Raw genomic sequence first — 8,993 nt, forward strand, 5'->3', positions numbered from 1 at the left:
CTTCGGCTTGCAAACACAGATGGAATCCGCGCGATATGCGGCAAATTGCTGTTCGCGTTATACTAAACCAGCGACGCGTCAAGCAGCTCGAAGAAAATATGCTGCTTTTCAAATTTTTCCCCGCGTTACGCGTCGCAGCTTCGTTTCACAGCGATGTTCTATTGTTTCCTAGAAGATCGTGTTGCATCGTCATTATACCGTATATACGGGCGATGGCGCCGTTTTGTTTCTTCGTCGTCGATTTGCTCGGGTGCTTCTGCTGAAAGAGTTTGAAAGACAATATTCTTCCAAGCTCTGCGATTATACCAGGTGTACCGCTGGTAAATTATCAACCTACACCTCGAACATGTTTCGCGCGAAGATGGCTGAAGAGAGATTGCAGAGGTAAGAGCGGTATTGTACTTCACACTTTCAAAATTTTAATTTTCGCACGGTACTTTTATTTTCGATACGGTACTACGATAAGTTACGACGCGTCACGACTTCTACCTTATGCTTATCTGTTATGTCTTTCGGTAGGTACTGATTTCTATGACTATGCCAATGTCTCGTATCTCAAACCATTTGCATATATTTCAATCGATGAGGAAAATTCGTATACTCCATCTTTCAACGATTGTTGAAGTAAATGTTGATCTATTATACAGTTACTTAGATTAATGTAATTATTATACGTTTAAAGTACCACATTCTTCACTGTGATTACATTTGCGTATCCGGTGAGATTCAAAGAGGATTGATATCGAAGAGAAAATTAAGATTAAAAGATAGAAGTGACATAGTCTTCTAACGAAACTATGTCAACACTCGAGTAACGATAGATAGCTGACAAAAATCGTTGAAACTTAATCAGGATCACTCGTTCTATTTTTCTGGCATGCAGCATCGTCCAAGTATCATTTATTTTTATTTCAAAAAATTTTACCGATGACTGAGAATTGAATAGGCTGCAGGTTTGCAAAAGTAATTTAAGAAACGTAGTATTACGTAGACATACACAGGAATAATATAAACTTATGACCTGATGCAGTATTCGGTAAAATTCTAATACGAAGATATATCTACACGAAGATATACGAAGATATTCTTCGAACATACTGGGCAGTGCAATATATATCGGCTAACATGTTTGCAATGAATTATGATTGTTTTCCTTTCGATACCAGAGAGGACCTCGAACCACGAGAGCACGGTAAAAGCTATACTTGATAATGCAAGGACTCTGCAACCAGATCCAAACTATTTGAAAGTCAGGAGACTTCGAAATCTATAACTCTGCAGCCGCACATTCGCCACGGAACAGGACCCTGTCACCATTAACATAATGACCTCGGGGCTGAAGAATCCATTCTGAGGGACTTCAAGGTCGTGGGATATACCATCCACAGACGAGGAGGGTAATGATACCTTTACTCCAAGTTTTCCAAGTCGTGGTAGACACGATTCGATATCCAGGACCTTCCAAATCCGAGATCTGGAATACCACATCATGGTCGTAACTCTGGCACGTGCTTTCATACATCCTGCACGGACGTGTTATCGTAATAGACGTCTGATTTTTAGAAACTTTCCCGTAGCCTTAAGTCAATCGTCCTCTGCCATTGTTCAGTCCGTCTAGACCCATTGTTCAGACTCTGCTCATTCTCCACGAGCAGCAGAGCATCCTCGTCGAATCGTCAAAAGCCCTATCGTTCCTTCTTCTTCCTAGTCAAATAGGTTACTCGTAGCGATATTGGAAGGATCGCGTTATCGGTAGCTCCATCTCTATCTTAATTACCAGTCATTGTCTCAGGATGCCAAGCCCTCCATCCGGAGTTCCTCGAAACTTAGTCGATCGTCTTGCAACTAGCGGCACGTGCACGCGCCTCGTCTTAGGGTTAACCGAGTGAACTGCGAAGGCCGTGCATCTCCACGAGCTTAATGGAACTTCTACTTGGACGTGGCTTTGCCATCCCCCGTTCTATCCCCCAAAGCTTTCAATTGATTCCGCTCACGCGCCACCCTGGAATAGCTACACAGATACCGATAGCTGTTCCGGAGAAAAACGATCGCCTGCTTATCGTATGTCGTTGCCTATGGGCGGTTTCGCCTTCGCAGTCGTCTCAATCCGGCGTGAGATCTTCGGCGGAAGCGAGAGCAAAGGAGGGTGCTGCTCGGTGCAGCTTATTTTTCGGGAATCGATCGAGAGGAATCGAGAGGAATCGTGACGGTCGACGAAAGGAATGGTTTCGGTGGCACGGTGGAAATTCGTGGAAGTAAATTTGCAGAGCGAGGGATGAAGAGATTGGGAACTGCCGAAAGTCTGGTTGTTGCTGCGTATGTCGGGACGTTGTAAACGCTGGAATTTCAATTGTAAAAATGTGATCCGGTTCCTGGAGAAGACTCGGTCATGCTCTACTTTTATTTCAGTACTTTTTGCTCGTTATATTTCAATCGTATCCAAGAGGACTTTCATTTAATCTCGTTGTCGCGTTAACTTCAGGGTTAGCATTCTTCGAGTCGATTATTTACGAGTTCCGAAGTTCACGTTTACGCAGAGTTCACTTTGTAATCCAGCGAGTGTGGTCAATGGGGTTGAAGTCCTAAGTTCGTTAGGCGACTTGAGGCACTCTCAGGAGCAGCATTATTCCTGCAATATCTCATCGTACTTAGATCCACCACTGTGTTCTTAACACATTTTCATAACACACAGAAAACGCGGGTTTCTAAGTGTGTCACTTGACTCTCGCCCTCACGATGATGAGGATTTCTTTTTGCTTGCATGGATGTCTTACACGTCAATTTGCATTCACTTGCCACGTTTAAGACAATCTGCATTTGTTATACTTCGAAAATAAAACGTATACAATTGTATATCGTCAGTAGGTCGTCCGCAATTTGCGACGGTTAATGACGAACCAAATTTCTTGAGGAACGTTGTGTTTATAATGGACTGTATTTTATGTAGTTGTTCCGGATAACTCTTCTGAACTCTTCGAGTGTTATTGACTGACTGACTCTGACTGACTCTCTCGGTGGTTATATAATCCTGGTCTCTCTGCCGATTGGTTGCTATGATGTTGGGGGTGTATGTTAACTTCAGCGTCCTTCGGTGGTGGTGGTTGTTTAAACAATCTAGATAATTGTGCTTTTCTTCTTGAAAGGTGATATATAGTTGTTTGTTGCGGATTACCTAAGTGGTGGCTCAGGTGCTAAAGAAATAAAAGGGCGCTGACAGTGTGGATATAAACAACCTTCTACTTGGGACATTGCGGTCCTAGGGCCTCATCAATGGTACTTGAGAACTTTCAGAGCCTTCACACGGTCTATTCTAAACAAAGAGCCGAACGAAATACCGGGACGACATTCCAAGGCTTAACAACAATGGTTCAGAAACGATCAAAGTAAGAATCACTCTCGAGCAATGTATTCCTTAGTTAGTACCTCTTTCGTAGGTTCACGCTTTTCGTTGAACGATATAATAAGTCTTATTATTCTGTAACTTTTTATCCATATAATATGAGTGAAGCTTTTAACGAGTATATTGCTCACCCTCTATCAGATTATTCGATACATTCGGAAGATTCTGACATACGAGTCGAGGACAGTGATAGCGATTTGGGTCCAAGGAGAATATCAAGAGCTGTTCCATTACAATATTCGAGTGATTCCGATGATTCTAGTAATAGCGAAATGTCCACAGGATGACGAATATGCAATCGAAATATAGTATTTTAAGAAAATGTACAAGTTTTAAATATTTTCTTTAGCTACTCATTGTTCGGAAACAAGCGAATGTTGCTGACACTCAGGTTTTAAATGTCTCATATGCTGCCTGCGCGAACGAATTTCGTTTCTTCGTGCAACGTAATTTGACGATACGTCCTTTTGGAACGACTTAACGGAAATTCTCTGTTACTTTATATCGTAATTTCGTTAGCAAAGTCTTCAACTGTCGATTTAAAAGAAGAAAACAAGTGTTCAACGGATAGTCTCATCTTTTTAGCAAATGAAGTGCACGTAGAAGTTTATCATTTAAACTCCATGAAACGGTATCTCCGATAAAAGTTGGCATCGCGAGATTAAGCGTCGACTTTATTTACAGCAACAGAATTTAAGTTCTTCGGATGGCTGAACTTTCAAGAGCCGAGGGAACTCGTTACATTCGCGCCGAATTGCCGGCACAGCGTTCTACTTATTAAATTACTCCGTTAGGCTGTGTACTTTGCCTCTGAGTTTGTCCGGGGACATTTAAATTCACCCTTTGCTATCTGCTCGGGCGAAATACGCAAAATGATTGTAATATTATCGTCGCGTTGCGGGATCTAGATAGGAACCTACTGAAATCTTACGCGATTCATGATTATCTGTTTAATTACTTTCAAAGTAAATGAATTTCCACGACTATTGCGAATATTACGAATAAGACGAGCGAATATCGAACTCGGAGTAATGTCGGAACGACTTCGTTGGAAACGGAGCAAGTGGAAATAAAATATGGAAAGAATTTTTAAATAAAATCAAACATTACCGTAAAATTTTACCTTCAACCCATATTCTGGTTTTCCAATGAGTTTTAGATATCGAGGTTTAGATAAGGAAAAAAGTTAAATATAGTTTTCATATCTATATTATCGAAATCAGGTCACGGGAAATTATAGAGATAGAGTTTCAAGATTTCCAACGATTTAGATAGATTGAGGGATAAGAATATTTATTATAATTTGAGGTCTGCAGTTTAATAAATTTCTTTCGATAAGTATAGCAATATTATTCGTGATTTTTAAAATACTACAACTCGAAGTGATCGCGTAACTTAATTTTATTTTAATGACACGTGTTAATTGTTCGGAAACAAGCGAATGTTGCTGACACTCAGGTTTTAAATGTCTCATATGCTGCCTGCGCGAACGAATTTCGTTTCTTCGTGCAACGTAATTTGACGATACGTCCTTTTGGAACGACTTAACGGAAATTCTCTGTTACTTTATATCGTAATTTCGTTAGCAAAGTCTTCAACTGTCGATTTAAAAGAAGAAAACAAGTGTTCAACGGATAGTCTCATCTTTTTAGCAAATGAAGTGCACGTAGAAGTTTATCATTTAAACTCCATGAAACGGTATCTCCGATAAAAGTTGGCATCGCGAGATTAAGCGTCGACTTTATTTACAGCAACAGAATTTAAGTTCTTCGGATGGCTGAACTTTCAAGAGCCGAGGGAACTCGTTACATTCGCGCCGAATTGCCGGCACAGCGTTCTACTTATTAAATTACTCCGTTAGGCTGTGTACTTTGCCTCTGAGTTTGTCCGGGGACATTTAAATTCACCCTTTGCTATCTGCTCGGGCGAAATACGCAAAATGATTGTAATATTATCGTCGCGTTGCGGGATCTAGATAGGAACCTACTGAAATCTTACGCGATTCATGATTATCTGTTTAATTACTTTCAAAGTAAATGAATTTCCACGACTATTGCGAATATTACGAATAAGACGAGCGAATATCGAACTCGGAGTAATGTCGGAACGACTTCGTTGGAAACGGAGCAAGTGGAAATAAAATATGGAAAGAATTTTTAAATAAAATCAAACATTACCGTAAAATTTTACCTTCAACCCATATTCTGGTTTTCCAATGAGTTTTAGATATCGAGGTTTAGATAAGGAAAAAAGTTAAATATAGTTTTCATATCTATATTATCGAAATCAGGTCACGGGAAATTATAGAGATAGAGTTTCAAGATTTCCAACGATTTAGATAGATTGAGGGATAAGAATATTTATTATAATTTGAGGTCTGCAGTTTAATAAATTTCTTTCGATAAGTATAGCAATATTATTCGTGATTTTTAAAATACTACAACTCGAAGTGATCGCGTAACTTAATTTTATTTTAATGACACGTGTTCACCCTGTTATTACACTTCTTTTTATCATATCAGTAGACTTACTAGGCTGAAAATTACAGATATGGCTATACCGATTGCAACTATAATAAAACGTAAATCCGCGAGACAATTTTGCTAATACGCGTTGTGAAAAAGTGTTACGTAAAATGCGAGCAGTTTAGAGAAATTCAAATTCTAAACGTAATATCGCGAGCTGCGAAAGAAAACGAGCAACATCTGCTTATAAGAAATACGATCGTGATGCTACAGCATTTCCCAACCGATTCCATTCACGTGCTGCGCTAGAATGGGTTAGAAACATATTCCTAGTTTCGCTACGAAGGCATACGAACGTATGTGGATAAACATCCCGATGATTGCAATTCGAGATATCGTATACTCGTCGATAACTTGATTGTTGCTGAATTTTAAATCAGAACTAAAATGAGAATTTATTTTATTTATCATTCAGCAAATTTCCCCTCATTTCATTTATTTCATTTCAATCGCTAATTAAATTTTAAACCAAATGACTCCTTAATTTAATTTCATTAATAACATGTATTATTTTCCGCTTCTAATTACGTTTTTAATGAAATACATAAATTTAGTACGCGAATAATAAATTTCTGTCGGTCTCGAGAATGTTTTATTTCCCTTGTATCGCAAAGAAAAAAGAAAATTCGAAATAACACGTGGAAGTATCAATCCACTTCAATATTTCTTCATTAAAATACCTGTTACGCGGTGCATATGGAATATCCCGCCTTGGTATACCTAAATGAGCCGTGAAGTCGGTATTTCTAAGGTTTATAAGACGATTGTAACGACAGACTATTTTAGAGTTTGAGTTTAGGTATATTGGAAGGCAATGAAACATATATTCTTTCAAATTTTAATCTCGTCCACGTTCAATAGCCGATAGACGTGTTATAAACCTCGATCATTCCGAAGGGTCATCCCGAAGTTCTTCTTCTGAGGAGGAAAAAGCTATCGACGTTTTGGACCTGGAGGAAAACCGTAACCTTTGGGCAAAACCCGTGACCTCACCCCCGCTCAGGTATCGTCCCACCGCCCCACCCTTACCAAAAGAAGGAGCGCCGAGGGCGCATGGAAGGGTGGCCACGACAATTAGGATGCCGCTGATTGGGAAATTAACATTTCTCAAAATAACCAATCAGCGCGCATCCTTGACATGCTAAGGGGAGGGAACAGAGATGAACAAAACATCAAGTCAGTCAGATTCGAGCTTTCAGTCAGTCAGATTGCAAACTTCAGATAGTCAAAATCGAAATTTCGAACAGTTATAATCGCGAGTCCGAGGAAAAGAATTGAAACCTCGACGAGTCAAGACGAAATAGATTAATATTCGAGCTACCAAACAAATTTAACCCTTTGCACTCGACGATTTTTTGACTAAAGAAGAGTAAAGGTTCAAAGATTTTCTGCTATACAAATGACGATATATTTTTGAGCAGTAAATAAGAAATCGTATAATAATTAACACGCAGAATTATTTAATTTCGACACCTCGCACACAGTTACAATATCTTAAATTTGATATATTAATTAATATCGATCTTCGAAATTTTATGAAATGGCGACTAAAGGGCGCCTCTCGAGTGCAAAGGGTTAACAGCTATAGATTCTAAAACGTTTAAAGCACCCCACGCGTTAAAAAGAAGGAAATAGCTTCTACTCGCGACGCGTGGTTACAGTACCCTCTGCCCTAAAATATAAAATTGCCAATATCCGAAATCTATCGAAATTTCTGGGGACAAGACGCGATAAAACTGTCTGCGATAGAAAAGCAGTAAGAACAAGCTTAATTCCGTACACCTCGTTACAATTCTTCCACTATCCTTTGTCACCAGCTTGGCCAAACTTTTCGTCTTTGGAACTCGCAATGAAGTTCCGCAAGGAAACCGCAGGGCCCGGTGAAAGTGCATAAACTCAGGCCAGACCACGATCGAAGTTCGGCCACGATCGTCCCGACCGAGTCTCGCCATTACGTTTCCACGCGTGTCTTCGAGGAATTTCGCGGGTATTCAGCCGGAGCCACCAATCTTTGGTTACCTTTAATGGACCCCCGTGCATTTTGGTCGCCGAAGCTTCTTCTCCCCTTATCGGTGGCGCGATTCCGTTCACGAATCTACTTGGAAAGTTCGGATCAGCCAGCAGGAAACGATCTCTGGTGGCCATGGGCCGGAAGGAAGGACACGATGATATCTCGAACACGAAGAGGCGCGCACGTTCGATAACGCAACGCGAAACACGATACCGCGAGCAGCTGATAAGAAACGACGCTCGGTGGAACGTTCGATCGTTTTGTCGCGGGAAATTGAGCACGAAGTCGAATACAGCCGGGTGATAAATTGCGTGAACGGATCGCGATTAATCTTGCTTTTTGCTTGCCCATACTCGTGGTCCTGGCGCGCGAGCTTTATCCGCGATGCAATTAAATGCTTGCACCCGGGGGACAATTGATTGGAATCTGGCCGACTTCCTAGCAAGTTCCGCTTTTTTTATGGGGCCGAGCAAGTCACGCGAACAGTCTTCGACGGCTAGGTACCGCAGGAGTTTCCGAGTGAAGTGGAAATGATTGAATAGCGGCCCGGTTCAATAGAACCTACGTCTCGTCGAGTGATCGAAATTAATGCAATTTCTCGTCCAAGGTGTTCATTTATGGATGGACTGCTGTAACGATGACACATGGCAAACCAGGATCTTTCGTGGAAAATTAAGAAGCATTTTCTACAGATGAAAATATTCTTGGGCTGTGTGGCGATAAATCCATATATACGTGTTTATCCACGAATATTTTCTCATCTAATCGAATTGATAATTGTTTCGACAATTGTTTCTCGTGATATCTGTTGCGGCTCTAGGACCGCAATGTCCCAGGTCAAGCGGACTGTTTTATGTTCTTATTGTCAGTGTCCCTTGACTTGTATATACTCATATACTCAACAAGGACCCAAATTATTTAAACTTCCACCACCACAGAATGTTATACATCCACCTCTTACATTATACCGACCAATCAGTAGACAGACGAAACTTATAAAACCACCGACAGAGCAGTCACGAGTGAGTTCTCCTAAAAATGCTAAGAAGACCGAACA

The sequence above is a fragment of the Eufriesea mexicana genome, unplaced genomic scaffold (genome assembly GCF_001483705.2).
Source record: "Eufriesea mexicana isolate 0111107269 unplaced genomic scaffold, ASM148370v2 scaffold4687, whole genome shotgun sequence".
Classification (NCBI taxonomy): domain Eukaryota; kingdom Metazoa; phylum Arthropoda; class Insecta; order Hymenoptera; family Apidae; genus Eufriesea; species Eufriesea mexicana.